General features: G+C 38.8%; 1 protein-coding gene across 4 annotated transcripts in view; it reads right to left on the reverse strand.

Moving 5' to 3' along the window:
* Positions 1 to 18159, reverse strand: part of fam131ab (family with sequence similarity 131 member Ab) — a 44473-nt gene that overhangs the window by 11602 nt on the left and 14712 nt on the right. The window lies entirely within an intron of this gene.

The following is an 18159-nucleotide window of genomic DNA, read 5'->3' on the forward strand; positions in this document are numbered from 1 at the left end:
GCTGAGCATGGCGAGAAAGTGCAACTGAGTTGGTTCTAGATAGATTATAAATGTAATCCACACGACCACAACAAGTAACTGGGTGACATTCTTGGTCCTGTAACCGATTTGATGAGAATTGGGAGGAAATGTCCCAAACACCGCAGCTGGGACCACATTGACAACTCAACTGGAAATGTTTATTTGGCATTACCAGTTTTTCCATGCTTGATAGGATGATAGCAAATTCAGTACCAGAAGTAAGGCAACCCATAACGGGAGCAGCAGAAAGAAGAAGTAACAAGTATAAACATCTGGATATTGATCTAAAGAACTTGGCATTCTTGCCAACTAATGGTCTCATACAATGTTTTGACTGCTGCAAGCCTTACAGATGGTACTTTCATTCAGTTACATGCATTTTTCATAACACTCACCAATATATTCTGTTCTTGCCTGACAGTCTGAAATTCAGAAATGTCAGCACTTATTTTTTAGGACTTTATGTTAACTCTGTTCCTTTTCAGCCACATCATCTATTTTTTGCAAGTGCAGTGATGTTAATGACAGATACTAAATAACTAGTTTAGCTTTCACACTGGTGGCCATCATTAGAAGCCCTTCCATCCTTCTACTATTCATTTTGCATCACCAATTATGTTAAAGCACATGTTTTTTTTGGAAAGTGGTAGAGCAACTGAAATACAAAACTCTATGTAGAAAAAAGGAAATAGGTACAATGATATGGAAAAGTCTGGTTGGAGTTGTGTAGAAGCGGTGCTGATCATTGCACATCTTTGTCACTTTAAAGGAACCTGTTTTTTAGTCTCTTCAGATGAAAATTATTCTCAATGAACATCTGTATGATGAACAAATCAACTGGACATAGAGTCATTTTAAACAAGTGGCTAAACTACATATGAAATGTGGCTTCTCACTGTTCAATCATCTAAAGCAGCTGCTCTCATGTGTGCCTATCACCACTCTAAGTGGACAGCACTTCTTGCTTGCTCTGCAACCTTAGACATTGATTTACATTTTTAAGGTATTAGCTCAATATACACAAAACAGTTATCTCATTGACATGTGCTACCTAAGCTGCTTCAATGACCTGTTGCATCAAGTCTGTCAGAGATGTAGGGATATGGCACTTTCTCAAAGAGAAAGTCATTCAACTTCATGTCCATTTGATGCTGAAGGAAAGGATTCATATCTGACTGTATTCAGAACTGGTGACTCATAAGGCAGTGAGGTATGATTACGTTTAATGTTACATTACAGTTAAGGCAGCGAGAAAGGAGAAAACTGACAGGAGATGCCTTGTTGTGTATATTGTAGTAAAGATCTTCCCTCCGCATTTTAGTGTTTCTTGACTTTTGTCTTCAATCTCAGCAGCCTGTTCTCTTTTTGGCTGCAAAATATTGAAGAAGACCCCCTCTCCATTTACCATCTTGCCCCACCCCATGGCCTGTCACCTCCTTAGCTCCTCATCCGGGATCTACGGTTTGGTCTTTGTGCTCATCAGAACGGTTGGTTATTGCACTTGGCATGCAACTCAGTATTGTAACCCTGAAAGATGCTAACTCTTGGAAAGAAATATTACAAATAAGGTAAAGGTAATCTTCAGAATAGTTACATAGTCATTAGTGTGGACATCTCCTTTTAATCACATAGTCTATACCAGAAAATGTACACAGCACAATCACAGAACTGTTAGAATGCTTCACTGTGAAAACCAAGCAGCCCAAGCGGTAGGCAGATTTTATATGCATCACTCTATATTTAACCATATTTTCAACAAAAAGGAAAATGCAGGCATGATTAATGGGCGACACGGTGGCGCAGTGGGTAGCGCTGCTGCCTCGCAGTTGGGAGACCTGGGGGCCCGGGTTCGCTTCCCGGGCCCTCCCTGCGTGGAGTTTGCATGTTCTCCCCATGTCTGCGTGGGTTTCCTCCGGGCACTCCGGTTTCCTCCCACAGTCCAAAGACATGGATTGGCGATTCTAAATTGTCCCTAGTGTGTGCTTGGTGTGTGGGTGTGTTTGTGTGTGTCCTGCGGTGGGTTGGCACCCTGCCCGGGATTGGTTCCCTGCCTTGTGCCCTGTGTTGGCTGGGGTTGGCTCCAGCAGACCCCCGTGACCCTGTGTTTGGATTCAGCAGGTTGGAAAATGGATGGATGGATGGAGGCATGATTAATCTCACCACACTACATCTCTACACCACTGAGCCCTCCATTTCCTGGGCTCTTTGCAATATCATTGAAAGTCTGGCTGTAATGAGTGGTTAGTGCACCTGAGTGTGGTAACCACCTTGCAGAGGTATTGATGAACTGTTCTTCATTAAACTGCTGGTTTATAATGGGCTTCCAGTGCAGGGTGCATTGCTGTTTAGCTTTGCACATCAAATCAATGCACCGCCATTATGATCTAGAGGGATGCATTTCCAACCACATTTGTTTTTTTTAATACTTATTGGCAGTGGTCCTCATGAAACATTATCAAATTGAGTTGTTCTTGTCATTGGAGCTGCTGCAATATGTTTCAAGAGTTCAAGATCACCAGGATAACTTCACTTGTCATCATGTTAGTGCTAATTATAGGCAACAAAATGTGATTCTAAGTTAGCCCAGTGTGAGTGTTAGTGTGTGCATGAGTGGGCTGGGCAAAGAACTGGCGTCCCATTACATGCTCGTTCCTCCTTGATGTTGTTGGGATAGGCTTCAGCCCTCTGCATGCCTGAATTCAATTTAAGATTTATGAGTGTGATATATATTCTTACATCTTGTTTCATTCTGTATTTTTCTTATTCTTCTCAATAATTTTTTTATTTTACAAAAAAAAAGTAACTTGTACATTCTGTTCTGCATTTACAAGACAAAGAGTATGTTATAGTGTGATTTATTTTAATCTTTCAGTTTGGAAGTGCCTTCTTTTAGTATAATGTGTTCATCTTTTTTATGAAAAACATTTAATCTTTTATGACAAATAAATTAAACTGTATAATTATTATTGTTGTCATTATTGTAATCATTATTATTGCTTTAGTTAAAGTTACATTTATACATCCAAAGTTGGATGACACAGTAGCCCATTGGCTAACACTACGTGGATCCTGGGTCCAAGTATTGTGTGTGTGGATTTTTTTTCTTTATCCCAAAGACGTGCAATTAGGTCAACTGTCAATGCAAAACTGTCACAGTTTGGGTGTGAATGTGAGCAGGACTTGGATTAACTGGCTCCCTGTTATTGGGGTCAGTGTCCTTCCAATTCACCCAGCTCTTCCAGGATAGGCTCCAAGTCCCCAAAGGCACAACCCTAAACTGGATTGTGTTTTTTTTTTTCCTTTAATGTTTTGTTAGGGCACATGTCAGTACTCAGCATAGAAATCTGAAACTTATAATGCTATTGTTAAGTGGATTCAAAATTATTCAAAGAATAAGCATGTTATACATTTCCTAATCTAATATTTTAAGAAGTAGGCAGTATAGAGTTTCCACTGAACCTAAATTAAGTTTTCACTCTGGGGAAAATTGCTTTGAAAGTAGTGGTTGCCACAAATAAATTCAGCTTATGTGGCCCCTTATGTGTAAACAAAATTTTGTCCCTCGCAGATTTGCTTTTTGAAACAATTGATATATTACAATTAGAAATAAAACTTTTTTTTTTAAAATTGGCTTAAATATTCCATAATTTGGGTCAAACACGTACTAAATAATAGTGGTGTCATACATAATTAAAAGGAGTTTTTTGGTAAATATTAATTGAGATTGACATATATACAGTATATATATATATATTATATAAATATTATACAAAAGAATCCTGGGACGAGATCTGACTTTTTCAGAGAGATAATTTCAAGTCCGGCGAGACAAGATTTTGTGCCAAGATATTTAATCACTCCAAGGGCCGGAAATAAAAGACAAAGAGTAGAAGACAAAGTAGAATGTCATTAGGAGGTTCAAAAACGTTGGTGTGATACACATGCAGAGCAGGTTAAAAGTTATGAAAGTAGTAAAATTCAAAAGTCTCAAAAAAATGATAGTAAAGATCGCATTAACACAAACAAATGGAAATTATTATTTGGTGAAAGAACGGAACAGCAAAAAGAGATCAATATATGGACATAGGTGATATGACGGAAGTACAGTATGTAGATATTGTTTGGCTTTAAACTTTAAGTCGGAGACTTGTAGATCATTTAATTTGTGTTGTCATCAGGGAAAAGTAGTGTTTCTTCCCAATGAAGAGGCCTATCCGCGAGAATTAAAAGATTTGTTGTTTGGTGAAAGTGAAATCCACATACTCGAGCAGCAGAGATGTGAAATGGCTGCCACATATTGCAGGCAGGGTGCAGCGTAGCCCCCTAGTATATATATATATATATATATATATATATATATATATATATATATATATATATATATATATATATATATATATATACAGTGCATCTGGAAAGTATTCACAGCGCATCACTTTTTCCACCTTTTGTTATGTTACAGCCTCAAGTCTTTTTGAATATGATGCCACAAGCTTGGCACACCTATCCTTGGCCAGTTTCGCCCATTCCTCTTTGCAGCACCTCTCAAGCTCCATCAGGTTGGATGGGAAGCGTCGGTGCACAGCCATTTTAAGATCTCTTCAGAGATGTTCAATCGGATTCAAGTCTGTGCTCTGGCTGGGCCACTCAAGGACATTCACAGAGTTGTCCTGAAGCCACTCCTTTGATATCTTGGCTGTGTGCTTAGGGTCGTTGCCCTGCTGAAAGATGAACCGTCGCCCCAGTCTGAGGTCAAGAGCGCTCTGGAGCAGGTTTTCATCCAGGATGTCTCTGTACATTACTGCAGTCATCTTTCCCTTTATCCTGACTAGTCTCCCAGTCCCTGCCGCTGAAAAACATCCCCACAGCATGATGCTGCCACCACCATGCTTCACTGTAGGGATGGTATTGGCCTGGTGATGAGCGGTGCCTGGTTTCCTCCAAACGTGACGCCTGGCATTCACACCAAATCTTTGTCTCATCAGACCAGAGAATTTTCCTTCTCATGGTCTGAGAGTCCTTCAGGTGCCTTTTGGCAAACTCCAGGCAGGCTGCCATGTGCCTTTTACTAAGGAGTGGCTTCCGTCTGGCTACTCTACCATACAGGCCTGATTGATGGATTGCTGCAGAGATGGTTGTCCTTCTGGAAGGTTCTCCTCTCTCCACAGAAGACCTCTGGAGCTCTGACAGAGTGACCATTGGGTTCTTGGTCACCTCCCTGACTAAGGCCCTTCTCCCCCGATCGCTCAGTTTAGATGGCCGGCCAGCTCTAGGAAGAGTCCTGGTGGTTTCGAACTTCTTCCACTTATGGATGATGGAGGCCACTGTGCTCATTGAGACCTTCAAAGCAGCAGAAATTTTTCTGTAACCTTCCCCAGATTTGTGCCTCGAGACAATCCTGTCTCAGAGGTCTACAGACAATTCCTTTGACTTCATTCTTGGTTTGTGCTCTGACTTGAACTGTCAACTGTGGGACCTTATATAGACAGGTGTGTGCCTTTCCAAATCATGTCCAATCAACCGAATTTACCACAGGTGGACTCCAGTTAAGCTGCAGAAACATCTCAAGGATGATCAGGGGAAACAGGATGCACCTGAGCTCAATTTTGAGCTTCATGGCAAAGGCTGTGAATACTTATGTACATGTGCTTTCTCAGTTTTTTTTATTTTTAATAAATTTGCAAAAACCTCAAGTAAACTTTTTTCACGTTGTCATTATGGGGTGTTGTGTGTAGAATTCTGAGGAAAAAAATGAATTTAATCCATTTTGGAATAAGGCTGTAACATAACAAAATGTGGAAAAAGTGATGCGCTGTGAATACTTTCCGGATGCACTGTATATATATATATATATATATATATATATATATATATATATACATACATACATACACACACACACATACACCTGAGGAAAACCTGAGGATTTCTCTGACACGTTACCGAGGTTACTCAGAAGCCAATAAGAGCTGGTGCTGAACTATTGAGCAAGTTAAAGTAGCAGAATCCTGTCACTGCTCTTGACAATACTTGTTCCGTTTGGTTGAAACTTTGATGGACTTCCTATTCTTTGTGGGCTAGCATGCTTGTCACTTAGATGACTGGGACCAGGCAGGAGGGCTGTCATGCTGACGGTTTAGATTGCTGTTCCTTGTCATTGTATCATGACGTAGTCAGTGAAGGACAAGTTTCTTTGGGTTCTATCCTTCATTTTAAAAGGAGCTAGTGAAAGGGCTCTGCCTGACGAGAACCACATCTAGGCACTGACCTGTCCAGCTACAATACCTAATGTTATCTGAACCAAATGAAAATGGTTATTGGGAAGGGATGAGGAAAGAATATGCAGGAGCCATAGCTGAATAAGTAGCCTAACCAATTAAATCAAAGTTTTTCCAGATAAATTGAATGATGTATATGATTTATATTTAATTTGTATGCAGCAAAATTCAGTTTTGTCTTTCTTACCCCACTGTAAATCCTGTCCAAACAGAACAGAAATTCCCTCTGTTCTAATCTGGTGAGCTAGTTGTCTATCTGGATGGGCCAATGCCATCCAAGCCTTTAACTGGCCTTGCACCTAATACATGAATCGGTCGTAGACATCCTGCACGGTGAGTGAATCTGTTCCTGGACATAGTTGCACTCTTAAAAATAAAGGTGTCAAAGTAGTTCAACCGTACAATGAAGTAGAGGAAACAGAAGAACTACCTACAAGAACTTTTTAATTTTGGACCCATGACAGGCTTCATAAATAGCTATGAATAAATGATAACAGATTTGTAAAATATCAATGGGTTCCTGATTTTAAAAGACTCACTGCTGCAAACAATTAAACAAACTAAGTTCAGGTTTTCCTGATCTGTCAGATATCTACCGTACTATATACAGTAAAGAGTTCTGTTTTGTACGCATTTTAGGAGCCTTTTCAAAGCCCAGAAAAATCACAGAATTAAATGGTTCTTTGTCAAGCACCAGACAATCCAGTAAAGTGCCTTTAAAGAACCAGCATTTGTAAGAGTGCTTACACTCGCAAATGATAATTGTAAAACGCACCTCTCTAAAATCCAGAGAAAGTGCAGACTTCATATGAGCATTGATTGCACCTCGATCTAGCGTCACTGTAAAATTAACATATATACAGTAGTGTACCTGTGGACCACTTTTCCCATCTATACACACTTTAAGGCTTAAATTAACACTATTAGAGTTAATTTAACATTGGTGGTTAGGTGCAAGTTTGTAAATAGGGATGTTGGATAAACCAAAAACAATTACAATAACTACAAGACAAACAAGTGAATTAATCTGTAAGAAAGAGCTGTGCTAAAATGCAAAAGATTGCAGACATGGACCTGGGGCTTCTTCTATACTTCCTCTTCAGACATATTGAACTTTAACTCAGTTTGGTGTCATAAGCGGGGAGAAATCCTTCTTTTAAAGGCATCAATCCAATGTTTTGTCATATACAGTGGAACCTGACTTAGTTTTAACACCAAAGTGTTTTGAAAGTATCACAAATGTCAAACTGCAATTAGCCAGAGGAAGGTCGAAGTGCAGCCTGCAGTCCCCGACATCACTCTATTGAACTGTCATGCACTGTACTGCAGCATGCTGGGAACTGGATTAATAGCACTCTTTATTAAGACTCGACATTTTTCACTGAAACAACCCGACAAAGATTTGGGATTTTTCAGGTTTATTGTTTTGGAGTTGAATACATATCCACGACTGTTAAAGAAGGGAATGTGTGGTATAACCACATTAAGAAATTATTGGAATATCCATTTTATCTCTTTTTCTTTTCATTTTAACCCGTTTATCCACTTTAGAGCAGTGGGGAGCCTATGCGTATCGCAGCAGGTATGGGCTCAAGCTGAGAACTAACCAAAGACAAGGCAGCAGTCCATAACAGAGCAATTCACTCACGCTGAGTCAATTTAGAGTCGCCAGGTAGCCTAACAAGTCGGTCTGTACATTAATGCATACGTTCACGCTATTATTCCATTTGCCTGTAGAGTATAAGTCATGGGTTAGTGGAGCTGATCAGTGAACATATTTTAATGTAAGTTTCACCAGATTTCCAGACTCAAATACTGTGTGATAGCTCAAAAATCAAAATAAACTGTACGGAAGCATCAGTATATAAAATAAGCTCTTCAGACACGTCCAGTGTTACCTCATGAAAGAGCTGTTGACTAACACACTTTGTTTGTTGTATGCTCCAGAGCGAAGAATCTGCAGGGATGTAGCATCACTCCACTTCACCCACAATGTAGTTTGAAATGCTACAGCAAGGGAGAGAATGTGAGACACATCAGGTCAAGTCACCAGTAAACCACACACCACCACCCATCGGTGCAGGCGCACGATTAAAATAAAGGTGCCAACATGGTTCTTCAGAGAGATGCTACACAAACCATTTTTGATGCCATCCACAAGAAGGTTCCAAAAAGAACCTATATGTTTTTTGAAGATCTGTAGCAAGTTCTATAAATAAACCTTTTAAAGGCCAAAGAACCAATTTAATATGGAAAGAACCCTTCTCAGAATTAAAGGGTTCTTTGTCAAGTGATAGTTCTACGAAGAGCCACACAACCCAGTAAAGTGCTATTTAAGAACCAGTGTTTTGAAAAGTGTGCCTTTTGCAACCCAGCAACTCATGAGTGTTAACATTTCTGTTTGAAGGCTCCTTGATCCTAATACATGTTGACACCCTGATGACGTCATTGCAAATTGTATAAATACACACTGGTTACTTAGTCATCCAGATCTGTGCTGGCTGGATGCCCAGTCTTGGACTGGAATCACAAGCTCTCAGATGTGTTTCCATTTTGGTCGCTGCCCTCAAAGCCTAGCTCTGAACAAGACGTGGACGCCTTGCTAATTGATGGGAAATGGTGGAAATGCATGTATCCCTTTGAACCTGTGTTGTTTGCTGACGTTTGTTCAGTTGTTAAAGTTGTTTTTTAATGGGCTTTGCAGTCTTGTTTATTGATTAGTTCCTAAGACAACACATTTTCTGTAAGAGCATTCCAAACTGCGACCAGACATGCATCATGCAATATTTGATGATACAGTGTCTCCAAGAAGTGTTCATACTGGGCTTAATCTGCAATCTGGTCATGCATGCTACTTTACACTGATACCCCACATAATCTTTCAAGTATCTATACCTTTTATGGGCTCCCCTTATCTAGCAAGGCCAAAAAAAAACCCTAAATGTGATACCACTCACAGCAGACCAATGAAGTGTTGCCAATCATCCTAACCTGAATTGTTGGGTAACCCCAACCCCCCCAACATGCAAAACCCAAAAAGAAATCTTTCTGTTGTTATTTAGATAATTGCTTTTGGAGCACTTGAGGACAAGGATATTTTTCAAACTATCCAGAAATGTACTGAAACCAGTTTGAGGAGAGGAAGCTTTCCACCATTCAACTGGCTGCAAAGCACTAACTCCAGAAGGGACACCAGTTCATCCTCAAGTATACTTAATATACCCTGTGCCATCTCTTTGGGATAAGTGGGACACAGTCAGGAAGAAAGAAAAAAACAACACATGAACACTGACACAACTCCAATCGGACAATATATAGTCTCATAATCGAGCCATAGACATTGGAGCTGTAAGTCAGCCACACTAACCACCACACTGTTTTATACCAAGGAGCACAGACCTTCCTTTTTGTCTGCAAGATTAGTTTGTCAATACAATGAGTAATGTGCACCATATCCAGTAAAGAGGGACACAAAAGAACGAAAGAAAGAAAGAAAGAAAGAAAGAAAGAAAGAAAGAAAGAAAGAAAGAAAGAAAGAAAGAAAGAAAGAAAGAAAGAAAGAAAGAAAGAAAGAAAGAAAGAACAATCCCCTGTCACAACGAAAGGCTCCTGATGCGTCAATAATGGTTTGGACGCTACCAACATTGTTATTCTTAATCCCTACTGCTAAAAATTGCGTTTTTTCCTGTCGCTGCTCACACATGCAATTCAGCGTCTACATTATTTAGCTCTTCTGTGTAATTTTCACTTGCAGATGCCATTAAAGCCTTAGAAGCACAGGATCTGAGAAGTGCTGCCCGAAGCTCGAGACAGCCACATGCACACAGTCGTTCTCACTCTACTTTGTAAACAGCTTCAGCTTTTCTTCTTCTTCTTCTTGTTACTTTCCTTGAAGAGCTTACTTACATTAGGCAAATGGCTTCGCTGTACCCAAACATGTTTATTTTTCCAAGTTCAAAGTGCCCAGTGCATACATATTGTATTTGTAAAGGCCTCTTTGGAGAATGTGCACGGGAAAGACAAACTATTCCTGCTAATAACAACTAATAGATTTAAATTTGAAAGCAAACAAAACCTGCACTGCAGGAAGGCCACCAGTGAATAATAATGTTGATTTTGCAACGTTATACAGATAACCACTTTTTAATTACTTAGTATTTTGCTCAAGTAAATAAAAGCTGTGTGTCTATAAAAATAAATTAAGATTTTTTACCACAACATGCAAGCTTCCTCTGTATTTCTTCTTACCCTGCAATACCCCATGTCTGGTGCATTGAAAAAGTGCAAACCACCGAATTGAACAAAGCTGAAGAAAGTCATGGCAGTGTGGATACCATTAGACTGGGTTAGAACTGAATACACTCTGTTCCTTAACCTGATAATCCCATTTAGGGTCAGGGGAGTCCTAATCCAGGCCGCAAATCAGAAACCAAAACAGGGGTTTGTCTCTTCGTCATGGTACTTGTCACACCAGCACCCGGGCCAAATCAGCGTCGTCAGCCAACATAGTGTGCCAGTAACGTCGAACTAAAAGGACGCACGAGCGCCACACACCAATAGTAGTAACTAGATTGGGATTTAGACCCTGGATTTTGGGACTGTGAGGCAATAAAACGTGTGCCATCCTCTCAATGAAACTTTGGCATTCAACAGTTAAAATTCTGGCAAACTGCTGATTCTCATCTCACACCTTGGTGCCTCATTGTTGTGCATGGCTGCCCCTCAGAACTCAGTCCTTAGATATGCCCCTTTCCCCTTAGGGTTAGTGTTAGGATTTGGATTCCAAGATTTGTTCCAATCAGTTCTTTACAATATATTGATCAATTGATTTTTTTTATATGCATCTATTTTTTAACCCAATTAAACCCGTGTTAAGCTTATATGGAGAGTGCCTATGCTACAGCAAGGAAGACCAGCCAGTCTCGCTCTGCCACTCTTAAAATTGAAAATGTCAAAGTGGTTCTTCAGAGCCAAGTTCATTTTGAATCCCAAATGAACCATCGATATCAAGGTTTCACAAAGAACTTGCATTTATTTAGATCCATAACAGGTTCCAAAGATAAATAGATAATGGCAGATTTGTGGACTGCCAGGGAGTTCCTCTTTTAAAAGGACTCTTGCTGCATACAATAACACAGGCTACGTTCAGGTTTTCTTAATCTGTCAACATCATCTGTCCTACTACCTGTATATATTAATGATTTCTGTTTTGTACACATAACCCTTTCAAAGCTCAAACAATCACTTTCATATGAGAATGTAATGGTTCCTTATTAAACGATAGTTCTACCATACAGCTCAGTAAAGTGCCTTAAAGCACTGTTATTTTTAACAGTGTGACTACAGTCACTTATATATCCATATCTTACTCAAACTTAGAATAACTGGCAGTCACACCTACCATATTGTGGTACAGGTGGAAGTTGCATTAACCAGAAAACATACACAAATAGAGAGACACAGGGAGAACAAGCAAACTTCAAACAGATCCTGACCTGACTTCTAAACCTGTGGGTCGGCTGTGCAACAACGCGTCACCATTTGGATGGAAGGATGGATAGATGGATGGATGGATGTAAATGACTACTGTATACTTTCATTCCAGATTTTTATGCCATCTGGGTGTTAATTAAACATACTGAATGGATTGTTTCACTTTTTTCAAGAATTTAGTAACTGGCATACATAGAGATAAAACACGTAATGTATCCTGCCCTTGCTTTTTAATGCCATGACGCTCTATTTTTTTCCCCCCTAATTTCCTTAATTTAAGCAGTTATGATCACACGGAGGGAAATAACCCTGGAGTATCCTTCCATCCATTACACAGTCCAATCTCACTCATCAGTGTGCCCACCTTAGCAGCATGTTTGGGTTATGCGAGGAAAACTGTGGTGTTTCTTATAAATGGAATTCTTTATCGTTAACTCTCTTAATCAGGACTACTAGAAGATGTTTAAAGGAACTTAGGCTTAAAAGGAAGAAAAGGGCAACTGTATTCTAAATGCCATCAACTTTGTAAATATTTTACAAAGGCAAATTATAGGATAGGACAGTGCCCCACATCAGAGAATTAAACAAGGAATTGATCAGAACTTCTCTCTCTAGGAAAATGAGTGAAACAAAAACATGCAGCCAAAGATTGTTTCACTGTTAATTCTCCCAAGAAGCCTGGTGGTGGGCATGTTCAGAAATATGATTCACTGCGATGTTCTTCTAAAAGATTGACAGATCTGTATAATAAAAGGCAAGAGAAGGATTTCATTTTTGGAGTTGTGACCTCAGAATTTTGACTATAAAATTCTTAATATTTTCGGTCAGAACCATAAAGGGGTTTGACCGCCATCTGACAACATAAACACACATACACACGCTTTTAAAATGACGCATAACTGCTGTGCACAGAGCCAAACAGCAGTATAGGCCCCCGGGCAAAGCAGTGCACTGGGGCCCCTACCTACACAACCAATCAGCAAGTTCTCGTGGGGTCCCCGGGCAACTGCCCAAGCGTGCCCATGTGTTAAGACAGCCCTGGCTGTGAATGAAAAATGAATGAATGAAATCTTAGGGGCACATAGCCAGAGGTCTGCTGAATCGATTTTACTCAGAATGTTGTTTATCTTGAAGCCCTGTAACTTTTGAAATTCATAAAATTCATATAAAAATATACACTTAATTTTCTTTATTCCTATTTCGTAGTTTACCTATTAATTTATTTATAAAGTATTGTAAGAGTTTGTCTTCAGTTTTATAAATATAAATACAGGGCTATTGAGTACATTACCCGACCTGTATATACTTGGCAATCGCACCGATTTTGGTTTATATATATATATACATAACTGGAGATTACTACATATACCTGTACATGTGTATATATATTTATTAAGAAGAACATGTTCATAATAAATAAACTGTACACCCAATACCCCCCCCCCCCATCACACTGACTTAGCCACCCCCCCCCACCCCCTCCACGTAATGTTTTGCTATATATTGCCTTTGATTCTTGTAAGTCTAAGCATTATCCTCTGATGAAGACCCCTGTCAGGGGTTGAAAGCTTAGGAATAAAAACTACTTTATGATACGTGATTAATTTTTCTCCCTTTGTGGATCTCCAGATATATATATAAATACACACACATATACATATATACCTTTACATAAACATATCCATCCATCCATTATCCAACCCGCTATATCCAAACTACAGGGTCACGGGGGTCTGCTGGAGCCAATCCCAGCCAACACAGGGCGCAAGGAAGGAAACAGGTGATTATTGATGGTGCCAGACCACCGCAGACATTATATATATATATAAATATATATTTATATATATATATATAAACATATATATATATATACACACATATACACATACATACATACATACATAGACAGACACACAGAGTGAGAGAGAAAGATTTTGAAGTCAAACACGTAACAGGAGGCAGAATTTCGAAATGCACTTTTTGAAGTTTAGGCGTAAGAATTCGTTAGTTAAATGCACAGCTAGGGACTCAGGCGAAGGGTTATGAAGCATCCACGAGCCAGGAGGGTCAATGAGCGGACCCATCGGAACTCGCCCCCTTCTTCGCGCACTCTCGTCTCCATGTAGGTAAGAAAACTTTTACGGCCCCGTGGAAGTGGTCGTCCGCTGATCAGACGAGCTCCGTTTCATACCGCCCACAGTTATTAATATTCATAAATCATCATTTCATTTGTCGTGAATTGTAGATGTGTTACAGAAATTGCTTTCAACTCTATTTTAGTCTGAACAAGGTTTTCGCCACTGCTTCGCCCCCATACAGCTTTGAATATCATTTCTGAAAGCTTAGTTGTTCAGAAACAAGCATGTTACTCTCTAAGCATTTTTCTGGATTATAGGGTGGTGATGTGCATGCCAAAGTCTTTAGCCAAGCGGGAACTACCCCTAGTTGGAATAATTTTCATGAGCGGGGTACTGTGACACTTCCAAATTTGTAATCTTAAATGGACATTAAGTAAATGTCTTACAGAAATTAAATTGTAGGCAGGATTCGAAGGTAACAAACTGTACACTTAAAGGGTCTCACCCGGATTCTGTACCGAGTTGCTGGACTATGGTGCTCATAATTTATTTTGCAAATTTTAGTTGTGTTCATTTGCAAGTTAATGAACCGTTCACATGGAGGTTCCAAAAAGGGCCTGTATTTATTTAGCTCTGTAACAGGTTGCACAAATAGCCATGAATATATGATAACAGATTTATGAAATGTCACTGGGTTCCTGTTTTTAGGACTCTTGTTGCATATGATACATGCTTAGCTTCTTCTCTCCTGATTTGTCAGTATTCTGGCAACCTACTATACTTTAAAGATGTCAGCTTTGTTCACATATTAGGAACCTTTACAAAGCACAAACAAAAAAATAAAAAGAAAGAAAGAAAGAAAGAAAGAAAGAAAGAAAGAAAGAAAGAAAGAAAGAAAGAAAGAAAGAAAGAAAGAAAGAAAGAAAGAAAGAACTCATCCCGGAAATAAGAGGTTTTTTGCAGAGCAATCGCTGTATACACGTATGCAATGAAATTACATTTATTTATAAGAGTGCGAGTGTGAGCGCGCTCGAGATTTCGGGACACATTAATGTGTTACATTCCTTAAATGTGAAATAAACCAAAACGCTTCTATCTGGTGCAGGTTGAGAGCTCTCCTGAGACGTAAGGTCAAGTGAAAAAAATATACAGTCACGAAGGGGAATGCTGCCGAGTCCAGGGTTGCTTCCTGTCTTGTGGTCCAATCTACCAGGACGACAAAACAGGATTGCGCGGGTTCAGTAATGGATTAAAATTAGGCAAAATCTTAAAACATATTCTGGTAGAAAACTTGCTAAATCCTTGATTTTTGCTCATGGGACCAACGTAACTAAATTACTCTGAGAATGAAGTGATTAAATTAAAAGGTGTACTTAGACATTTCTATATTTTTATGTACAATAACTACAGCCCGTCAAGCAGAACTGAAACAGAAAAAGTTTTGGCAACTGCACTGCTGCACGTCGGTAAATAAAAGAAAAGAAAAAGAAAACTTAGATTTACTGACAAAGACAACTTTATTTGTACATAATGCATGAACTGCAACATAAATGAAATTAGCTGGGTCTTCTATAACTTTTAAGGCGGCTCGTGTTCTAATGTTAAGTCGACCACCACAACACGTCTTCTTGAATTTGTATTAATTTTTTTCGTATTTACAGATACGGTTTATACCTTCTGAACAAACTGAACGTCTACTCACTGAATTACATCCGCTCCCCCACCCCCTCCATTTCCACCGAAATCGGGCGTTGATGTACACCCTTTCATTTAGCATTCATCTCATTTTAAGTTCTTTACAGATTAAATGTAACTTAAAACTGTTGTGTGAATTGTGAAAATGAGAGAACTCCTTGCTTTAAATTGACAATCTGACTTTAAGCCCCACCAGCATTTAGTTAAAATTGTCATCAAAATCCTAAGAAGTATTTTCCACGACCTGTTCTATTTCTGCATTCCTTTAAACAACAGGGTCCGATCGAGCCATCTCGAAGCTGTCGTCATTTGTTCTACTTAAATTAGATTACAGAACCCCGTTCAAACATTAACATAGCGATCGTCCACATTATTGAATCTGAGGCATCCTTTATTAGACGTGTCAACTGGTCTTTCAAGTGAGGACATAGGGCACTAAAGTCCACATTTCGCAAGTAATGAACTCGCGCCAAGTTATCATCGTGCAGCGGCTTTATCATTTTCTCGTCAAGGAGCGTTAAAGAGGACCACAGAAGGGCGACTACTTAATTCTGAATCTTAACGAGCTGATAGGACGTGGCCTTCAGAGTCTCTTCTTCTGCTCACTTATAATGAAACCCTTTATATGAAACATCGACATGTAAAAAAATACGCACTAAAATAGCTTTGTACAATTATTTTTCACTCTTTGGCATCCTGACCACTACAACCAGAAACGAAGAATGTTACATTTACTGTACTTAACCCCTTCTATTTTGTCACCAGATTCAATTTTGCTGCATATATTGATGTGTAAATTACAGTGTTATGTATTCATTCAGTTAAGCAAATATGATTATTTACAATTATACAGGTGCATTTGGTGACTGATTTTAACATAAGATTATTTATTAACAATGTCATTTTAGTTTTTTTTAAAGATCTATTGACATAAAAAGTTCATTATCTAAAATAGTGCCTTAATAAAAACTATGTTTTCCCAATGTATTTGTCTGCTTGTTGTCGAGAAGAGTAAGGGGTTACTGGGTGATGCGGTGCAGCTGTAACTATAAACTCGATTCGCGTTCTGGCCCAGTTACTCTAGATTAATTAAAACAGTACTACGATAATAATGGTAACGGTAATAATAGTTCACACGCGCATCTCGATTAATGTTTTTCATGTAAAAAGTCTACTGTATAAAACGTTGTTTCATTTTACCATTAAAATAAACATTTCAATAGACCCCGCTACATAATGGCACATGTAATCGTTACTTTGACCTTCATTTATCGGTCTGTTTAATTAGGAATATTGACACATCACTGACCCGCAGACAATATTTGGGACACTTGATTTGGCAAACTTGATCACAAGGAGGCGTGGCATCGGTCTGGATTTGTGCTTAGATAAAGGGGCGGGCAAAGGGGCGTGGTATCAAAACTGCTGCTTTCGCATGAGGTCTTTTATTCCGTTAGGTAAAAATCATTTTTGAGTGCCTCAGTTTAAGGGTGGAAGAACCTGTGAAACCAGTTGCCTAGCTAAGCCAATGATAGGTTAGCGGTACTTTCTGTCTGTGGAATGAAATGTTTGTAATGGGTTTAATGTACGATTATACGCTCCAACAAAGGTTAAGAATCTCCTACCAATTTAATGCTTTCTTAACCTAGCGGAAAAGCAAAGAAGAGTGACGACAAACAGAGGCTCACGTCCTGTTGTAGCTGAGGTGATTATTATTATTATATGTACAGTTTTACTGTTAGTACATTTTCAGGTATGATTAACACTGTAGACACATAATTACCATGTACTGTATGCTTTATGCCTTTAGAGCATGCACTTAAGCGCCCGATTGGTTTTACACACCTTTTTATATGCCTGTTAGGTACGGATTAGTAATGTTTTTAATTTCCGTTTTATGACTCATACATGTGTTTCAAATGCCATGCTCTTGCTTTTTTCCTGTTTTTCCTATACTATATTATCTACAGCTACTTATCAGAAATACATTATGAGCAACATTTTTTCTATTTCTGCCTTTACCGTAATATTAAATTGTTCAGGGTGCACTCTTAAAAATAATGGTTCTTTAATGGCTTTTTATGGTTCTTTATTGGGTTGTGTGGTTCCTTTTAGAATTATTGTTGGACAAAACACCATTCAATTCTCGAAAGGGTCTTCTGCATTTGATTTTTTTTGTGCTTTGAAAAACTTAATATGAAGGAAAAAAAAACCCTGAAATCTATAACGTATGGTAGGGACACTGACTAATTAAGAAAGCCTGAATTTACCCTGCCTTATTGTATGCAGGAAGAGTTCTTTTAAAATCATGACTTTATTGGTATTTTACAAATCTGTTAACATCTATTCATGGTTACTTACTGTATGTTATATCTAAATAAAGAAATGTTATTTCTGGAACTTTCATATGGATGGGTCTTTTGTGGCATTGCTCTGAAGAACCACCCTGGCACCTTTATTTTGTGCATTTAGCTTCTTTCTTTATGCGCCATACTATATTTAAGCAATCAAAGTGGACTTTCACTTAGTTTAGTGTAATCTAAACATGAATATGCATTAAATCTAATCTTTTTAAAATTCTGCTGTAGACATAG

The sequence above is a fragment of the Erpetoichthys calabaricus genome, chromosome 2 (genome assembly GCF_900747795.2).
Source record: "Erpetoichthys calabaricus chromosome 2, fErpCal1.3, whole genome shotgun sequence".
Lineage (NCBI taxonomy): Eukaryota > Metazoa > Chordata > Cladistia > Polypteriformes > Polypteridae > Erpetoichthys > Erpetoichthys calabaricus.